This window comes from Triturus cristatus, chromosome 8 (assembly GCF_964204655.1).
Source record: "Triturus cristatus chromosome 8, aTriCri1.1, whole genome shotgun sequence".
NCBI lineage: Eukaryota > Metazoa > Chordata > Amphibia > Caudata > Salamandridae > Triturus > Triturus cristatus.
In genome coordinates this window covers 1,315,454,740-1,315,469,946 of record NC_140591.1, presented here as the reverse complement: position 1 = coordinate 1,315,469,946, position 15,207 = coordinate 1,315,454,740, and positions in this window count along the sequence as shown.

Sequence of the window (15,207 nt, the reverse complement as noted above, 5' to 3'; positions counted from 1 at the left end):
TGGTGTTAGAGAAGGACTGCTTGAGGAGAGATCGACGAAGGTGGCCATGGTGATTGATGCATTGAGAATTGTGGTGAATTTGCTGCTCATTTTCTTGCATTCGAGGTTGAAGACGTGGTGGGCACAAGGGTCAGTGGGTGCTCCAGAGTGGATAGAGTGCATGATGGCCTTTGTGCTCTGTGTGGTGAGCTGTTCCCATGCGGTGAACAAAGGGTCGTGGGTGGTGTCAATTGGCATGAGGAGGCTGTGGAGGTCTGTAGGTTGGTATTATAAGATGCTAAAGTGAGTCATGACCTCAAGAAGTACTCTCCAAGTATGACATCCCTTAACACTCATGACTTTCTCCCTGTGTTTCTGTTTCCAGGATTTATGCTGATCAGACTTGCACCATTTCATCTAAAATAGCGGGTAAAAAGATATTTCCTTTTCTTCAAAAGGAATTTTTGAAATTACAGCACTCGTTGAATTTTATTATCTGTTCCCTTTGGAGCCAGTGAAAGTTTTTAAGGGTGGAGTAATATTGTCATGTTTAAACAGACTTTTGCCTATTTCACATATATTCTGTAGAGTTTCGTAATCAGTGGCGTAGCTAGAGCATGTGGCGCCCGGGGCTATCCCTCAGATTGCCGCCCCCCCCTGGGGGGGCCATGCACTTCAAAGAGGTCCGAGAGACACGTAGTATCGCCGCTAATAGTTACCTTGATCATGCAACTTACATGCACATACATGACACGGATGAGGCAGCTTAAAAACAGTTACCACCACAGAGCAATGCCACACAACAAACATGCACAAATATTCTTGCCACACATCAGGCCCGGCTCCAGGAATTTTTGTTTGGGTGGGCCAAGGGTGTATTTGGGTGAGCCACTGCGGGCTCGATTTGTCGCATATATGTCTGGGCAGGCCTGCTTCAGGGCCCTCCTTTATCTCTTCTTAGTCTTATAAGAACCAGTAGAACTCACTCTTTTCCAAATCTCTTTCTAAATATTATCACTTTCCATGTAATGTTCCTTTGATGGGAAGAGGAGGTTTCTGAGGTGGGAGTATCAGGCAAGTAATACTACTCAGGCTCCATCTGTTCGAGCCTTCATGGAGGATCCCTCTTCATTACTACCTCCACCTGACCCCGGACTCTGCAACGCACTCCCTTACAGGCTCCCTCTGTGCGAGCCTTCTGGGAGAATCCCTCTTCATTACTACCTCTACCTGACTCCGGACTCTGCAACGCACTCCCTTACAGGCTCCCTCTGTGCGAGCCTTCAGGGAGAATCCCTCTTCATTACTACCTCCACCTGACCCCGGACTCGGCAACGCTCTCCCTTACAGGCTTGATTATCCACTACTCCTCTCTCCAGTGCACCTTATCTCACAGCTGACCTTGGGCCCCAGCCCCATATCAGGCACCATCGGGCTCCACTTTGCTTTTTCCCGGTAAAAACATTAGTAAAATCACCTTCAAACTTAAAACATTGAATATAGCAGTAAATATAATTAGCACACACTTTAAAGTATGTTCCACAGTAGCCCTTATGACCCGACTGCTAATTAAATAAACAAAAACAGAAAGGCCATGACAGGGCCGGCTTTAGCGCTGATGCGAAAGTCTTTTTTTGGCCCCACACTAATAAGCTCTTTCTCCGTAAATACCTTTAAAACCACCTTCCAACAGTGCCCCTCATCCCTCCATGGCCCCCCTAGTGACCTCCTCCTCAGATTGCCTCACGCCACAAGTGCCCCTCATCTCCCCATAGCCCCTCCCCCTCATGACCTCCTCCTTGGACTTCCTCACTGCCACCATCCACCAGTGCCCCTTATCTCTCTGTAGCCTCTCCCCCTCATGACCTCCTCCTCAGACTCCCTCACTACCACCCTCCACCAGTGCTCCTCATCTCATCCTAGCTCCCCCTCCACACCATGACCTCTTCCTCAGATTCCCTCACTGTCACCCATGGCACAAGTCCTAAAAAAAGAAGTGGGGGGACGCTGACGCCACAACAGCAAGTGATGTCACGAAAGGTGGCTTGCACCATCAGACTCATTGCCTCCCCTCGCTCACCCCTTAGATGCAATTGCATCAGAGAAGCCAGCGCGTGAGCAGCGTTCTGAATGAGCTCCGATCTCGCCCCAGAGAGGCCAAAGAGTAAATGTGTGGCTCCATTTGCTCCAGTAATCGAGCTCCCGTTAAAATAAGTGAGGGGACGCCATCCACCCGCCTGGTACCCCGACTCGAGCCCTGCAGTCACCCTCCACCAGTGCACCTCATCGCTCCACAGCCCCTCCAACTACCTCCTACTCAGATTCCCTCACTGCCACCCTCCACCAGTGCCCCTCATCGCTCCGTAGCCCCTCTCTCATATGCATTTGTTGTTTAGCGCTACTCATATCAGTGTAGTGTGTCAGCACTTTACACCACGAACACATTATACAGAGACAATGAATCATACAAGTATGTAAATCAGTCTACAGGGAATGTCACATAAGCCAATGAGGATTACAAGGTGTAGGAATCACATGTCATCCATACTGGTGGGCAGTATATTTTGAGAGGGTTTGGTCTGGGGAAACACAACCTTAGGATTTAAAAGAGTATTCCATGGGGGTCAGCTTTACTGATAAAAATGTATCTCTGCCCAAACATACTCATTTTAGCAACATTAGAATGATGAAAGACTGAGGAAGTTCTAACTATATCACAAAACAAATCTATACCATTCATGTTTGTATGCAGCTCTTTGGTGACAGTTCATTGGTCACTGTCCTATGTTAGGATTGTACCTTCTGAACTGCAAGTAACACAAGGATCTCTGTGGCAAAGGCAGCAACCCACTGAGCTTCCACACAAAATACAGTTCATCTGCATTTAAAAACTACTAACAGACAAATAATTGCTCTCCAGTGGATCATTAATCACCAGCGTTATTGGGGCATCTTTTATTGTCTTATTGTTGTCCTGCATCGGCCATGATAATGATAAAAACTATTTAAATGAAGCGCACACGAAGTACGTGTCCTGCTGGGCCTGCGCGCATATTTTTAAAAAGAAAAGAAACACATTCTCTTACCTACTACTGCACTAAAACGAATTATCCACGGACGCAGCAGAGCAGACTGCCCCAGGCCACAAGGTCCTCACGAGAGTGCGTAGTGGTGAAGCGCGTGACGCGTCACCGCTACGTTCTCATTGCGAGGGCCGGGCAAAAATGTAGCCCAGGGCCGTCATTGGTAGCGCTGGCGCGCGCTCTCCAAGATTGACGGCCCTGGAGCAGGCAGCAGGCTGGGATGCGACCAGTATACGCGGGCGGCGCCGCGCGGGCAGATTAACGGTCTCAATCATTATGGTGGCAATTGCAGCAGCAGGCGCTGACGCACTGGCACACTCAGCACTACAACCAAGGGCAGTGCGTGCAGTGCGCAGCGTGCTGCTTGCTGCACTCAAACTGGGCCGCCCGGCCGCACGCGCCGTTGCGGCCGCGGCGGACTTTATAATTTATTTAGTGACACTGTGTCCCTAAATAAATCATAAAGGCCGCCGCCCTAAATATAGTGCCGCCTGGGGCGGTCCGCCCCCACCGCCCCCCCCCCTAGCTACGCGCCTGTTCATAATCTTCCTCTTTGGAGCATAAATCTACAAATTATTAAAGTACTCTAGGCCTCACACTACTGGAGCTCTTCTGAATTAAATATTGCAGTTCACTTGAAATAACAGCAGGACACTTAACATCATGTTTTAAAATAAAAATGTGTGTTTTTCCAATTTATACAATCTGATGACTGAAAATAGAGCTCAAACCAAAATATTTGTTTTTTTACTATTTGGACTGACGTGGGGTCACTCACAGCTTAAATGACCAGTCATACGGACAAGAATTGGCAATATGAATTAGAAGAAAATGTATTTTCCTATGTTTGTTATTATGCAGGCAGTAAAAGAGTGGCAGAATTGATTTGCATGGTTTCTATACATAGAAGAAATGTATTAGTTGGGGGGGGGGGTGAACCCACCACAGAAAATAATCACAACCCTTGCCAGAGTGAACCACTAAAGTCACTAAATAAACCTGTGCTTAACCCAGAGACAATGTGTAAAGTATTTATGCAGTACTAAAATAGTACTAAAGTGAAAACACAACAGAAGGAAAATATTAAACCAATTTAGAAAAATACAGGATATGTTACTAAATAAAATGACACCAAAATGTTAAAATTCCAATTAGTAGAACCGGAGGCATAATTTAAAAAAAAACTTTAGCCAAAAAGCACAAAGCATCAATCACGAGAATCTGGTCATGCTAGACCGGGTCAAAGTCAAAAGTTTTGGACTTAGTCATTTTTCTGGAGAAAAATCCTCATCGAAGAGGTTGTCAGCAGGTTGGGCTGTAGGCTGGATCTGAAGATCGTTGACAGCGGCAAGCTGAAGTTCGGGTCCTTGGTAGGAGCCGCGGCTCTCAACGTCGACGAAAGGGAAACTTCAGGCATGCAAAGTCTGAAGTCAGGCCAAGAAAAGGCATCATCGGGGATCTGCTCAACGTTGGTCCCAGTGAATTTCTTTATGTTCAGATTTATAAACCTTCCTGGAAGTCAGGATGCTTTCAGTGGGGCAAACCAGCAAGTTAAGTTTGACTGGCAGTTCTACGATGGCAGTTGCAGCTCACTTTTTGCCCGGTGGTAGCCTCTGAATCTTTTTGGAGGAAAGTTCAGAAAAAGTTTCTAAGCATCAAGTCTTTCAATTTTGAAGTGGGACAAAGTACACTCTAACATCAGCCAAGAGTTCAGAACCTTTTGGAGACCACTTGAGGGTTATGGCTTAATCTCCCAGAAGATGCAAGCAGGGTCCAGGACAAATCCAGTTGGACCAGTCAGCTGGGCACAGCAGAGATGTGAGCTTCTGCAACATTTGTGTTCCAGGAGCTTACTAGAAGGCTAGCTAACTAGCACTTGGAGTCCATCCACTCTAAGTCCTGTGTACACATTGGGAGAAGTTCAAGTCCTCTGGGTCTCTCTCTACAGGCTCAATAGCAGGGGAAGTCCTTCTTCTATCTTTCACTGTTCCAGAGGTGTTCTGAAGAAGGTGCCCAGGGGTGCCACTTTTATGCCTGGCACTGGCTTGTAGATGAAGGAAACTCTCTGACGAAGAAGAAAAAAGTTAACCGCAGGAACCCTACTGACTTTGACATCCCTTTTTGGCACTCAACAATCTCACAGTGCACAGTTCTGCTGAACATAAATGACCTATTCCTTTTTTCAGAATAATTTAAAAATAGTAAATGGTGGCCGTGTTAATTGAGTTGCGCACCCAAAAAATTCTATGCTTTTGTCAGTGTTAAATGATCGTCAGCATTGGCACTTTTTCTTGTATACAATCTTTGGGGCCTAGTCTTGCTGACTGATATGTGCCCGACCCCTGCTTTGTTTGGTAAACTTTCTAAAAGTGGTATTTCAAAATAGTAATTTAGAATCCAACGTAACTATTAGATTGGATTTTATATCACTATTAATTTGAGACCTTGAATCGTTGTTCTAGCTACTTTCAAACTGAAGTTATGCATTATAAGGGGTTATAATGCAACTCAATGCTATACTATGGGAGAACCTGCCTTGCCACAGTGAAAGCCAACTTTGGAAATTTTTCACTGCCATGACATGTAAACCTTAATTACACATGTCCTACGTTTTGAATACCATACACTCTGCCCTAAAGACATTTAGGGCCTACCTTAGGGATGACTTATAAGTATTATAAAGGAAGGTTTATTTTGCTATGGTAAATTGCAGTTGTAAAACTGCACACTAAGGCCAGGGGGGCAGGCCTGAAGACATGCTTTGCATTGTCACTTTAGTGGTGGCACAATTGATGCTGCATTCCATTAGTGACATTTAGCGTAAAGGCCCTGGATACCTGGGGTATCATATACTAGGGGCTTATAGGTAAGTTAAATGTGACAATTAGGGTTCTTAGCCAATTTGACCAGTGTTTGGGGGACAGAGGACATGAAGGACATGAAGGATCCCAGTATACAGAGTCTACAAAACAACAGCATCAGTCCAAAATAAATAGGGGTTATCATGGAAAAAGAGGCATTTCCTTACAGTATGTAAAAAGCTATTATTGTTAGCAATAATATTAAGGATTGGACATTAAAAATGCTGTCTTTGATTAATGTGTCACAGCATATCTGATTTCCAAACCAACTACCACCTCGTGGAGAATGTCTTGACTATTCATCATAGTAAACTTTGAAGAATCAGAAGTACAAAGCGAATACTTAATTCTGCAAATGATGTGCATATGTATCTGTCGCTCTAGATACAGTGGTACATAAAAGTACCCTCCAGACATACAGCCTGGTAACCACTTACTGTCTCATGACAAAAAAGGCCTCACAGTGGTAAGAAAGGGGAGTTATAGGATAAAATTCATTAACACCATATTTTTATGTTACAAGAGGCTTTAGTCTTAATTAACTAGACCACAGGATAACACAAATTCTTGCCTGGGTGCTATGCGCAAAACTGTACAATCTTTCTGGGATTCAAGGAAATGCTCTCTAAAAACCTGAGGCAAATTTCAACAGAAAGGGAGGGGATGTGGCCTAACGGCTAGGTCGATCAACCTCAATTTTGGGGAACCGGGTTCCTGTCTCCCCAACTATGGTCAACATCCTGTAATTCTGGGCAAATCACGTAATCTCCCCATACCTAACAAAAAAATGAATGTGTCCTTATGTAATGCAACTGGTGTTCATGTAAAGCACTCTGATACCTAATACCTTTGGGTCAAGTTCATTCTATATAAAATTCTGTGGGAAAAAAGTATGCTGGGAAATCATTTGCACATATATGGCATTTAAGAGGATATCTGTTGCTGAGGTTTGAAAAAGGTTGGGGGTATGTGTCAGAAAGTGAGTTATTAGTTTGATAGGGGGTACCACTATCAACGTAATAAACACAGGCTAGTTAGGTCAAAATACATTTCTACTACAATCCATGGTGTCTGTGGCATAAGCTGCACATAATTCCTCAGAGGAATGTATGTTAGGGTAAAGCAGTACCACCAATTTTAAAGTCAAGGAAATAGCACAATAACATTTTCAAACCAATTTAAAGAATAGAAAAAAAATTCATGAGCAAAAAAAGCACCAAATAGACTAAAATTGGCTAGGGGGAAAAGGATAAATTAATTTTGGGGGAAAAAGCATAAGAATACACAACGTTCAAATCAGAATTACAGTGCATAGCTGCGTGAGCCCTACATGTAATTTCAGACCATAATGGAACAAGGGTCGGGTAGGCCGGCCAAAGTTTTTACACTGGGACTTAGATTACTTTTTAGAGCTTAATGTAGGGCATGGCAGGAAACTGGAGCCATCAAAATCCAATAAATCAGATATGCCAATGCAAGGTCCTGTGGAAATGGCTGGTTTTAGTGCCAAAAGCTCCAAGCAGGACAAACCTGGATTCCCTAGCGGCTTATGTTGCTTCACCACTTGGGTAGATGTGCTGACTTACCCCAGTCCAAGGTATTACTTTCCGATTTAGTCCTTTGTTTGGTTCTCAAAATCCACCAGCAGTTACAAGACTGGAAGCTGTTGCTGGGAGGACTTCACAAGGCCATATACTCTTATGGCAAGGCACAGCTGAATTAATTTTAGCATGAAAAAGCCATGAGTGGGACAGATGTGGTTTTCATGCCTGCCAGGTGTACTCATTCCCTGAGGAAGTTTCGCCCCCTTGTCCTAGTCATCCAAAAGAGGAATATTTACTAATTCACTATTTTTTACCATATGCTTGGAACATTCATCTTGGCCACTCCTGAGTCCCCAGTGTACTAATGCCAGGCTTCTGGGCACCTGGTCTTTCTCAAGCCATGGGCTCCAGCATGGTCCAGTGCCCAGTCGTAGCTCAGCCTTCTTAGATACAGCAGTCTTCCCGCTTTTTGTGTCTCTGTAGCAGGTAACAGGAGGCCAGCAATTTGACTCTTGGAAAGCAATTGCAGTCCATTTGTGCCTGCGGGAATAAAGAGTACCTGAGTCTTATTTCTTCCAGGATTCAGGAAGAGTTTTCTTCATTCCAAATGTTTTCTTCCCAGGTGAACAAGGATTTTTAGAAGGTAGTAGTGAGGTGCTAGTCATATTGTATACATTTGCAAATGATTGGGTAATTCCCTACGCCCAGTCAAGGCTCCTTTCTCACAGAATTCCTAGTCCTTTTTTCAACACTTCTTTTCTCAGTGTACTGCAACACTTGACAGAGCCCCTCATATAAAGTGGCCCAGCTTTCCCCCTCCTGCAAGGGCTCAGGCCCTCCTGCTAGCACTCCTGTAAGGAGATGGGGTGTCCTCCCTTTTGCAAGTGCTGATTCCTGATGGGGATATAGACAGCAAGTCTTGGCTTGCTCTTGAAATCAGTGGCTGTAGAGATTTCCAGTACATGAAGGCACAGGCAGCTTGAGCATACATGTTTTCTGTTTTGGGCAAGGAATCTGCCATCTATCTAGTCAACTCGGAAATCAGATTTAGTGATCCCATTTCGGAGACCAGTTTCACCCAGACCAGTAACCAAGAGCTTCAATGCACTAATGTCCTAATGATCTGTACGTTCCTGTACACTATGGACTTCTGGCTACCACCCATTGCCACTCGTGGTCAGCGGTCCTTATTGTCGGGAGTTGAGAGTCATTTCTTTCTGGATTTCTTCATCAGCAATCACTAGCAAATCATTAGGATTACCTCTCTTTTGAAATCACACCTCATCACCGTAAACCCCATCCCAGTGTTTTATTTATTTGTTTATTATGCATTTATTTATTTATTTTATATAGTGCAAACTTAACAAAATAGGTATAAGTTCACTTTACATTATAACAGTTTCATACATACAATGTTAATTTCATTTCAGCTAAATTCACAAAAGACCAGTTTCAGGTTGCAGATCACATTATTTCCGGTTCCATTTCCTTGTAATCCTTCCACACAAAGATTAACAGCCTGTGTACTACGTTTGGCTGAAAACAGCTGGCAGGAGGGACCAAACCAAGAGGCCACTTACAAGATGAGTATTAATTGGACCTGTCCTTCCCTTTCCCCTGGAGTTACTGACACTTAGAGTATCTGTGTCTCTGGGAGAGGGTGGAGAGGAACCATGTTATCATAGATTGGTCCCTGAGGGTCGTAACACATGAGGAAATACTGGTGAAATCAGGAATACAATATCAAATTCCCCAGTAATTTCAAATTTTGCTTTAGAGATTTACAGGACATATCAGTTGCTTTCAGAAGCTAAAAACCGGAGGTCAAGCACAATGGATCTGCAATGATCCTACAAATCTCATGATTCTGATAAGGCTCTTGACTCATGGTGCTTGCCCCATCCACATTAAACGGGCATTGCGAAGGAGGTCCTAAAATGGCCATCTTAGGTCTTGTATGAATTCACATCCCAATATGGCACTGTCTTGAGTGGTCTAGTTTTTTAGTTAGGATCATGAGAAAAAGATGGCCACCTCCTTTAGAAAGCAGAGGTATGACTTATGACCTCCTGCATTGCACTCCACAGTCCCTGCTCCATTTCAGCTAATCCTCAAGCACAGAGGTGGGGTGAAGTTGCAGGACAATAACTGTAGGGACTGAAGAGATCAGACATAAAGTCTGCTTCTAACTAGGCAGATCCTCCCATCGCCAGGAGCCCCCACCAGTTCTATTCAAACTCACTTGCTTCTCATGATGTATGGCAGAAATCGACCACGATAGACATCTGTCGGTCAAGACTCCCAGCTCCAGAGCTCCAGTCTGTTTCAGAAGCAACGGGCAGGCTGGGTCAGAAAAAGCATCATAGGTGAGGTAGGACAAGAGCGAGATATCAGCAGCAGGTGGGCCGATATCTAACCAGTTCTTTTACAACCCAGGGTGCTGAGACAAAGCCCCCACACCTTTATCTTCTACAGCCTTATGCAGCCTCCTGCGGTTGCATCAACATACACTATGTGGCTAGGGGGGAACCAGAGATAACATTGCCAGTGGGGAGTTCCTTACAGAAGTACCTGCCCCTCCACTAAAAAACGGTGACTCTCACATCAATTATAATATTTTATTTTCACACTTTAATTAGGTTTTGTTCGAAACATCCACATATCCCTTTCTCTGACCAATCAATCAATCAATCAGAACATTTATAGAGCACGCTACTCACCCGTGAGGGTCTCAAGTTGCTTGGGGGGGGTGACGCAGCTACTGATCGAACAGTCAGGCCTTGAGAAGTCTCCTGAAGGTCAGCAGGTCCTGGGTCTGTCGCAGGTGGATGGGGAGGGTGTTCCAGGTCTTGGAGCGAGGTGGGAGAATGATCTACCACCAGTGGCCGTTCGGCGGATGCGTGGGATGGTGGCGTGTGCGAGGTCTGTGGAGCGAAGCTGGTGGTTCGGGGTGTAGAAGGTAAGTCGTTCGTTGAGGTATGCCAGTCCGGCGTTGTGGAGTGCTTTGTGGGCATGGGTGAGGAGCTTGAAGGTGATCCTCTTGTTGATCGGGAGCCAGTGCAGGTCTCTCAGGTGGACGGTGATGTGGCTGCGGTGGGGGATTCCGAGGATGAGGTGTGCAGAGGTGTTTTGTATGCGTTGGAGTCTTTTCTGGAGTTTGGCCGTGGTTCCCGCGTAGAGGGCGTTGCCGTAGTCCAGCCTGCTGCTGACGAGGTCTTGGGTGACCGTCCTTCTGGTGTCGGTGGGGATCCATCTGTAGATCTCGTGGAACATGCGGAGGGTGTTGAAGCAGGAGGAGGAGACAGTGTTGACTTGCTGGGTCATGGAGAGCATTGAGTCCAGGATGAAACCCAGGTTGCGTGCGTGGTTGGTAGGTGTCGGGGCAGCTCCCAACTTGGCCGGCCACCAGAAGTCGTCCCATGCGGAGGGGGTGGAGCCGAGGATGAGGACTTCCATCTTGTCAGAGTTCAGTTTCAGACGGCTGTTCTTCATCCCCTCTGCGACGGCCTTCGATCCCTCGTGGAGGTTGGATTTGGCAGTGGCCGGCTCCTTGGTGAGGGAAAGGATTAGCTGGGTGTCGTCGGCATACGAGATGATGTTGAGGTGGTGTGCTCGGACGATGTTGGTGAGCGGTGCCATGTAGATGTTGAAGAGGGTCGGGCTGAGGGATGATCCTTGGGGTACGCCGCAGGTGATCGTGGTGGCTTCGGATCTGAATGGGGGTAGACGGACTTTCTGGGTCCTGCCGGTCAGGAAGGAGGTGATCCAGTTCAGGGTTTTGTCATGGATCCCTGCGTCATGGAGGCATGTGCATAGGGTGTGGTGGCAGACAGTGTCGAAGGCGGCCGAGAGGTCCAGGAGGATGAGGGCGGTGGTTTTGCCGTTGTCCAGTAGGATCCTGATGTCGTCGGTGGCGGCGATGAGGGCAATTTCGGTGCTGTGGTTGCTGCGGAAAACAGATTGGGTGGAGTCCAGGATGTTGTTCTCCTCCAGGAAGTGGGTTAGTTGCCTGTTGGCGGTCTTCTCAATGACTTTCGCCGGGAAAGGGAGCAAGGAGATGGGTCAAAAGTTCTTGAGGTCCTTTGGGTCCGCCTTAGGTTTCTTGAGCAGGGCATTGATCTCGGCGTGTTTCCAGCTCTCCGGAAAGGTGGCCATCTCGAAGGAGCTGTTGATGATCTTTCGGAGTTGTGGTGTGATGATGGAGCTTGCTTTGTTGAAGATGTGGTGGGGGCAGGGGTCGGAAGGAGTGGATGGTGTTCATGATTTTGATGGTGTCTTCATTATAGACGTGGCAGGAGACCAGCAGGTCGGTGTGTTCGGTGGGTGTTGGGTCGGGGGTGTCAGCTTCTGTCGTCGGTGTCTGGGTGTCGAAGCTGTCGTGGATGTCTGCGATCTTGCAGTGGAAGAAGGTGGCCAAGGAGTCGCAGAGTTCTTGTAACGGTGGGATGTCATTCGTGCTGGAGCTGGAGGAGGCGAGTTCTTTCACAATGCTGAAGAGCTCTTTGTTGTTGTGTGCATTGTTGTCGATGCGTTCCTTGAAGGAGGTCCTTTTGGCGGAACGGATGAGTTGGTGGTGGTTGCGTTTGGCGTTCTTGAGGGCTGTGTGGTTGTCTGGTCTTGGTGCCACTGCTTCTCGATTCTACGGCAGGTTTGTTTGGAAGACTGGAGGTCGGTGTTGAACCAGATGGCTCTCATGTCGGTGCGCCTGTTGGAGGGTTTCCTGATTGGGGCGAGGGTGTTGGCGCAGTCGTCGATCCATTGTCTGAAGTTGTGGGCCGCTGCGCTGGTGTCAGAGGGCTCGGATGGAGGGTCTCGGGCGAGTGTGGTGAGGAGCTAGTCTTTGGTGACTTTGTTCCAGCTGCGGTGTGGGATTCGTTGCAGTTGGATGTGCGTGGTGTGTTTCTCGAAGGAGAAGTGGATGCAGTGGCGGTCGGTCCAGTGGAGTTCGGTGGTGTGGCTGAAAGTGATGTGGTTGCTGGCGGCCAAGATGGGGTCGAGCGTGTGTCCGGCGGAGTGGGTAGGTGTCATGACGAGCTGTTTGAGTCCGAGGTTGGCTAGGTTGTCGATCAGGGTTGTAGAGTTGTTGTTGTTGGGGTTCTCGAGGTGGAAGTTCAGGTCTCCGAGGAGGATGTAGTCTGTGGAGGCGAGGGCGTGCATGCTGATGAGGTTGGCGATGGAGTCGCTGAACTGTGTTCAGGCTCCCGGGGGGTCTGTAGACAAGGGTTCCTCTGAGGGTGGTGTTGTGATCGACGTGGATCTGGAAGTGTAGGTGTTCGACATGCTGAGGGAGTCTTCGATGTTGGTTGAAATTCTGATGGTGTTCCTGTGGACGATGGCGATTCCTCCTCCTGGCTTGTTGTTTCGGTCCCTGTGGGTGATCTTGTAGCCGTCCGGGATGGCTATGGCTATGTCTGGTGCAGAGGAGGCGTTCATCCAGGTCTCCGTCAGGAAGGCGACGTCCGGGGACGTTGAATCGAGAAGGTCCCAGAGTTTGACGACATGCTTGTGGACTGATTGGGTGTTGAGTAGCATGAATCTGAGACTGTTGTGGCCTGCTTTGGTGGGAAGGGCAGGACGTGCTGATGTGCGCTGGCTGGTGTAGCTGCACTTTCGGCAGGTGAAGGGTCCATGGGTGAACTTCGGGGTGGCCTGGAAGCAGGTGGAGGTTCGGTCAGCGTTGAGTGCGTGGAGGGTGTTGGCGTCATAGCAGTGACGGGTGTTGTGGCGCGCACGGGTGTCAGGGGGTATGGCGCTGGGCGCGGTCCAGGCACGGTCGGGCACAGACGGGCTTGTCTTAGGCACGCCCGCTGCACGCGTCCGCTGCGCGACCTCGCAGCGGTCGCCATATATAGGGGAGGGGGGGGCGGGAGCAGAGGTCGGGAGGTGGGAGCATGGCTGGGTAGGGGGTGGGCCATAGGGACAGCAGCGGCAGGAAAGCAGGCAGAGGGGAGTCAGCCCCAACAAAACACAATAGAACAGTGGCGAGGGTCCAAGGGGAAAGTACAGAACCAGAACACTAATTAAATAAAATTAAATAGCCCAGAGGAACTAACAGCGCGGGCAATGCAGGGGCAGCAGGGAAGCAGAGAAGAACGGACACAGGGCAGACACAAAACGAGACCTGATGAGCAGCAGGCTCGAACCCTGTACGGTGGGAAGACTCTGTGCTGGCGCGGTGGACGGAGCAGCTGAGCTGCTGGGGAGGGTGCTGGCCTTGTCCTGACGTTACCTTTATCTTCCCCTATATATTTGCTACTTAGGGCCTGTTTACAAGTGTAGGTGCTATTTATCGCACCTGATAAATAATACCATGGGGTTTGTTATTCATCATGTGCGATAAATAGCACCTATTATGAGTTTCTGGGCAATAACTTGGAATCAAAAATCCACATGGTACCATATTTACTGTGTGGTTTTTCTCCTCTTAAATTTCGAAGGTTAAAGTTTTTAACGCATATGATAACTATCCGGTGCATTTAATACTTTCGAACTCGTAATTCCTACCTATGAGTAAACAGGAGTGTACGCATGGATCTGACTATTACAAAGAACTCATACTTGGGCCCTTAGTCTAAAACAGCTAATGGTTTCTAGTAACGTGAAGCTAACACATCAGGAGTAAGCACTTAATATTTAGTTGTGCGTAATTATTAGCTTTATACTTGCCCACATTCCAAATACAAACCAAAGGGGCGTAACTAAGGCCCCCTGCAGCCACCCGCAGTGAGGGGGCCCCTCTAGGCTTTCCCATACAGGATGGGGGCCCCCCTCGGCCCCTACTGATGTGAGTGTGAGGGGCCCTTTCAGCATATTTTGCAGGGGCGGCATCACGTTTTGTTACGTCACTGGCCAGTTGTTAGCTGAACAAATATCTGCTTTTAAGGTGGGCACATAGTACCAAGTGACTAAAACTAGGCCACTGTTCCTGTTTTAGGCACAAACGCCCATTTGTGCCTGCAACAGAATCACAAATCGGGTACCTCATGGTGTTTGGCCTCTCAATTTTCACCAGATAAAAGTAAAACCCGGAGGAAATCGAGGTATGGGTAAATAGCACAATATATAATGTTGGGCACCCCTGAAGAAAATAGGTTAGAATTGTGTTATAGCACCGTTCTGCAGTCAGCAACTCAAAATTGGGTGCAAATTGTCCACATGCTAATTTCCACAACGAATGCACTCGGTAATTAGCAATTGCGTTTGCGATTGAGCCCGTAATGTAACCGTTGAGTGCCAGGAAACCTTAATACTGTGAAAAACTGTCCAATATATCAGACGAACAACAGACAGATTTCATCTGGTTAAATCGTAAATCAATTTTATTGGACGCACTGTGTTGGGGTTTGGCATTAAATCTCACTGGACCTTTTATTAAACATATCAATCCAATTTTGTTTACACGCTACAATAGCAAAGTATATAAAACAGGGACAGTGTTGTCCAAGCCAACCACGTTCCTTGGGTTAATTACTCATTCGGCTGTGTTTGCACGGCACATCAAAGGGCTGTGGGTCTGGTTATGAAAACCTTTGATCACTTGTTCCGAAGTTACCGTTGTGGACAGAAAATCCAAGTTTAATCGGAGCCCCAAGGAAGAGGGGTCCATCTGGTATGGCGCACGCGCACCTCCACCCCCAATTTAAGCGCTTAAGTGACTTTCATCTGCTCTGCTTTGAGCGCACAGGCCACAATGCCAAAGCCTAACGAGGCATGTACTTAGCATATATTTCGTTTTTAATT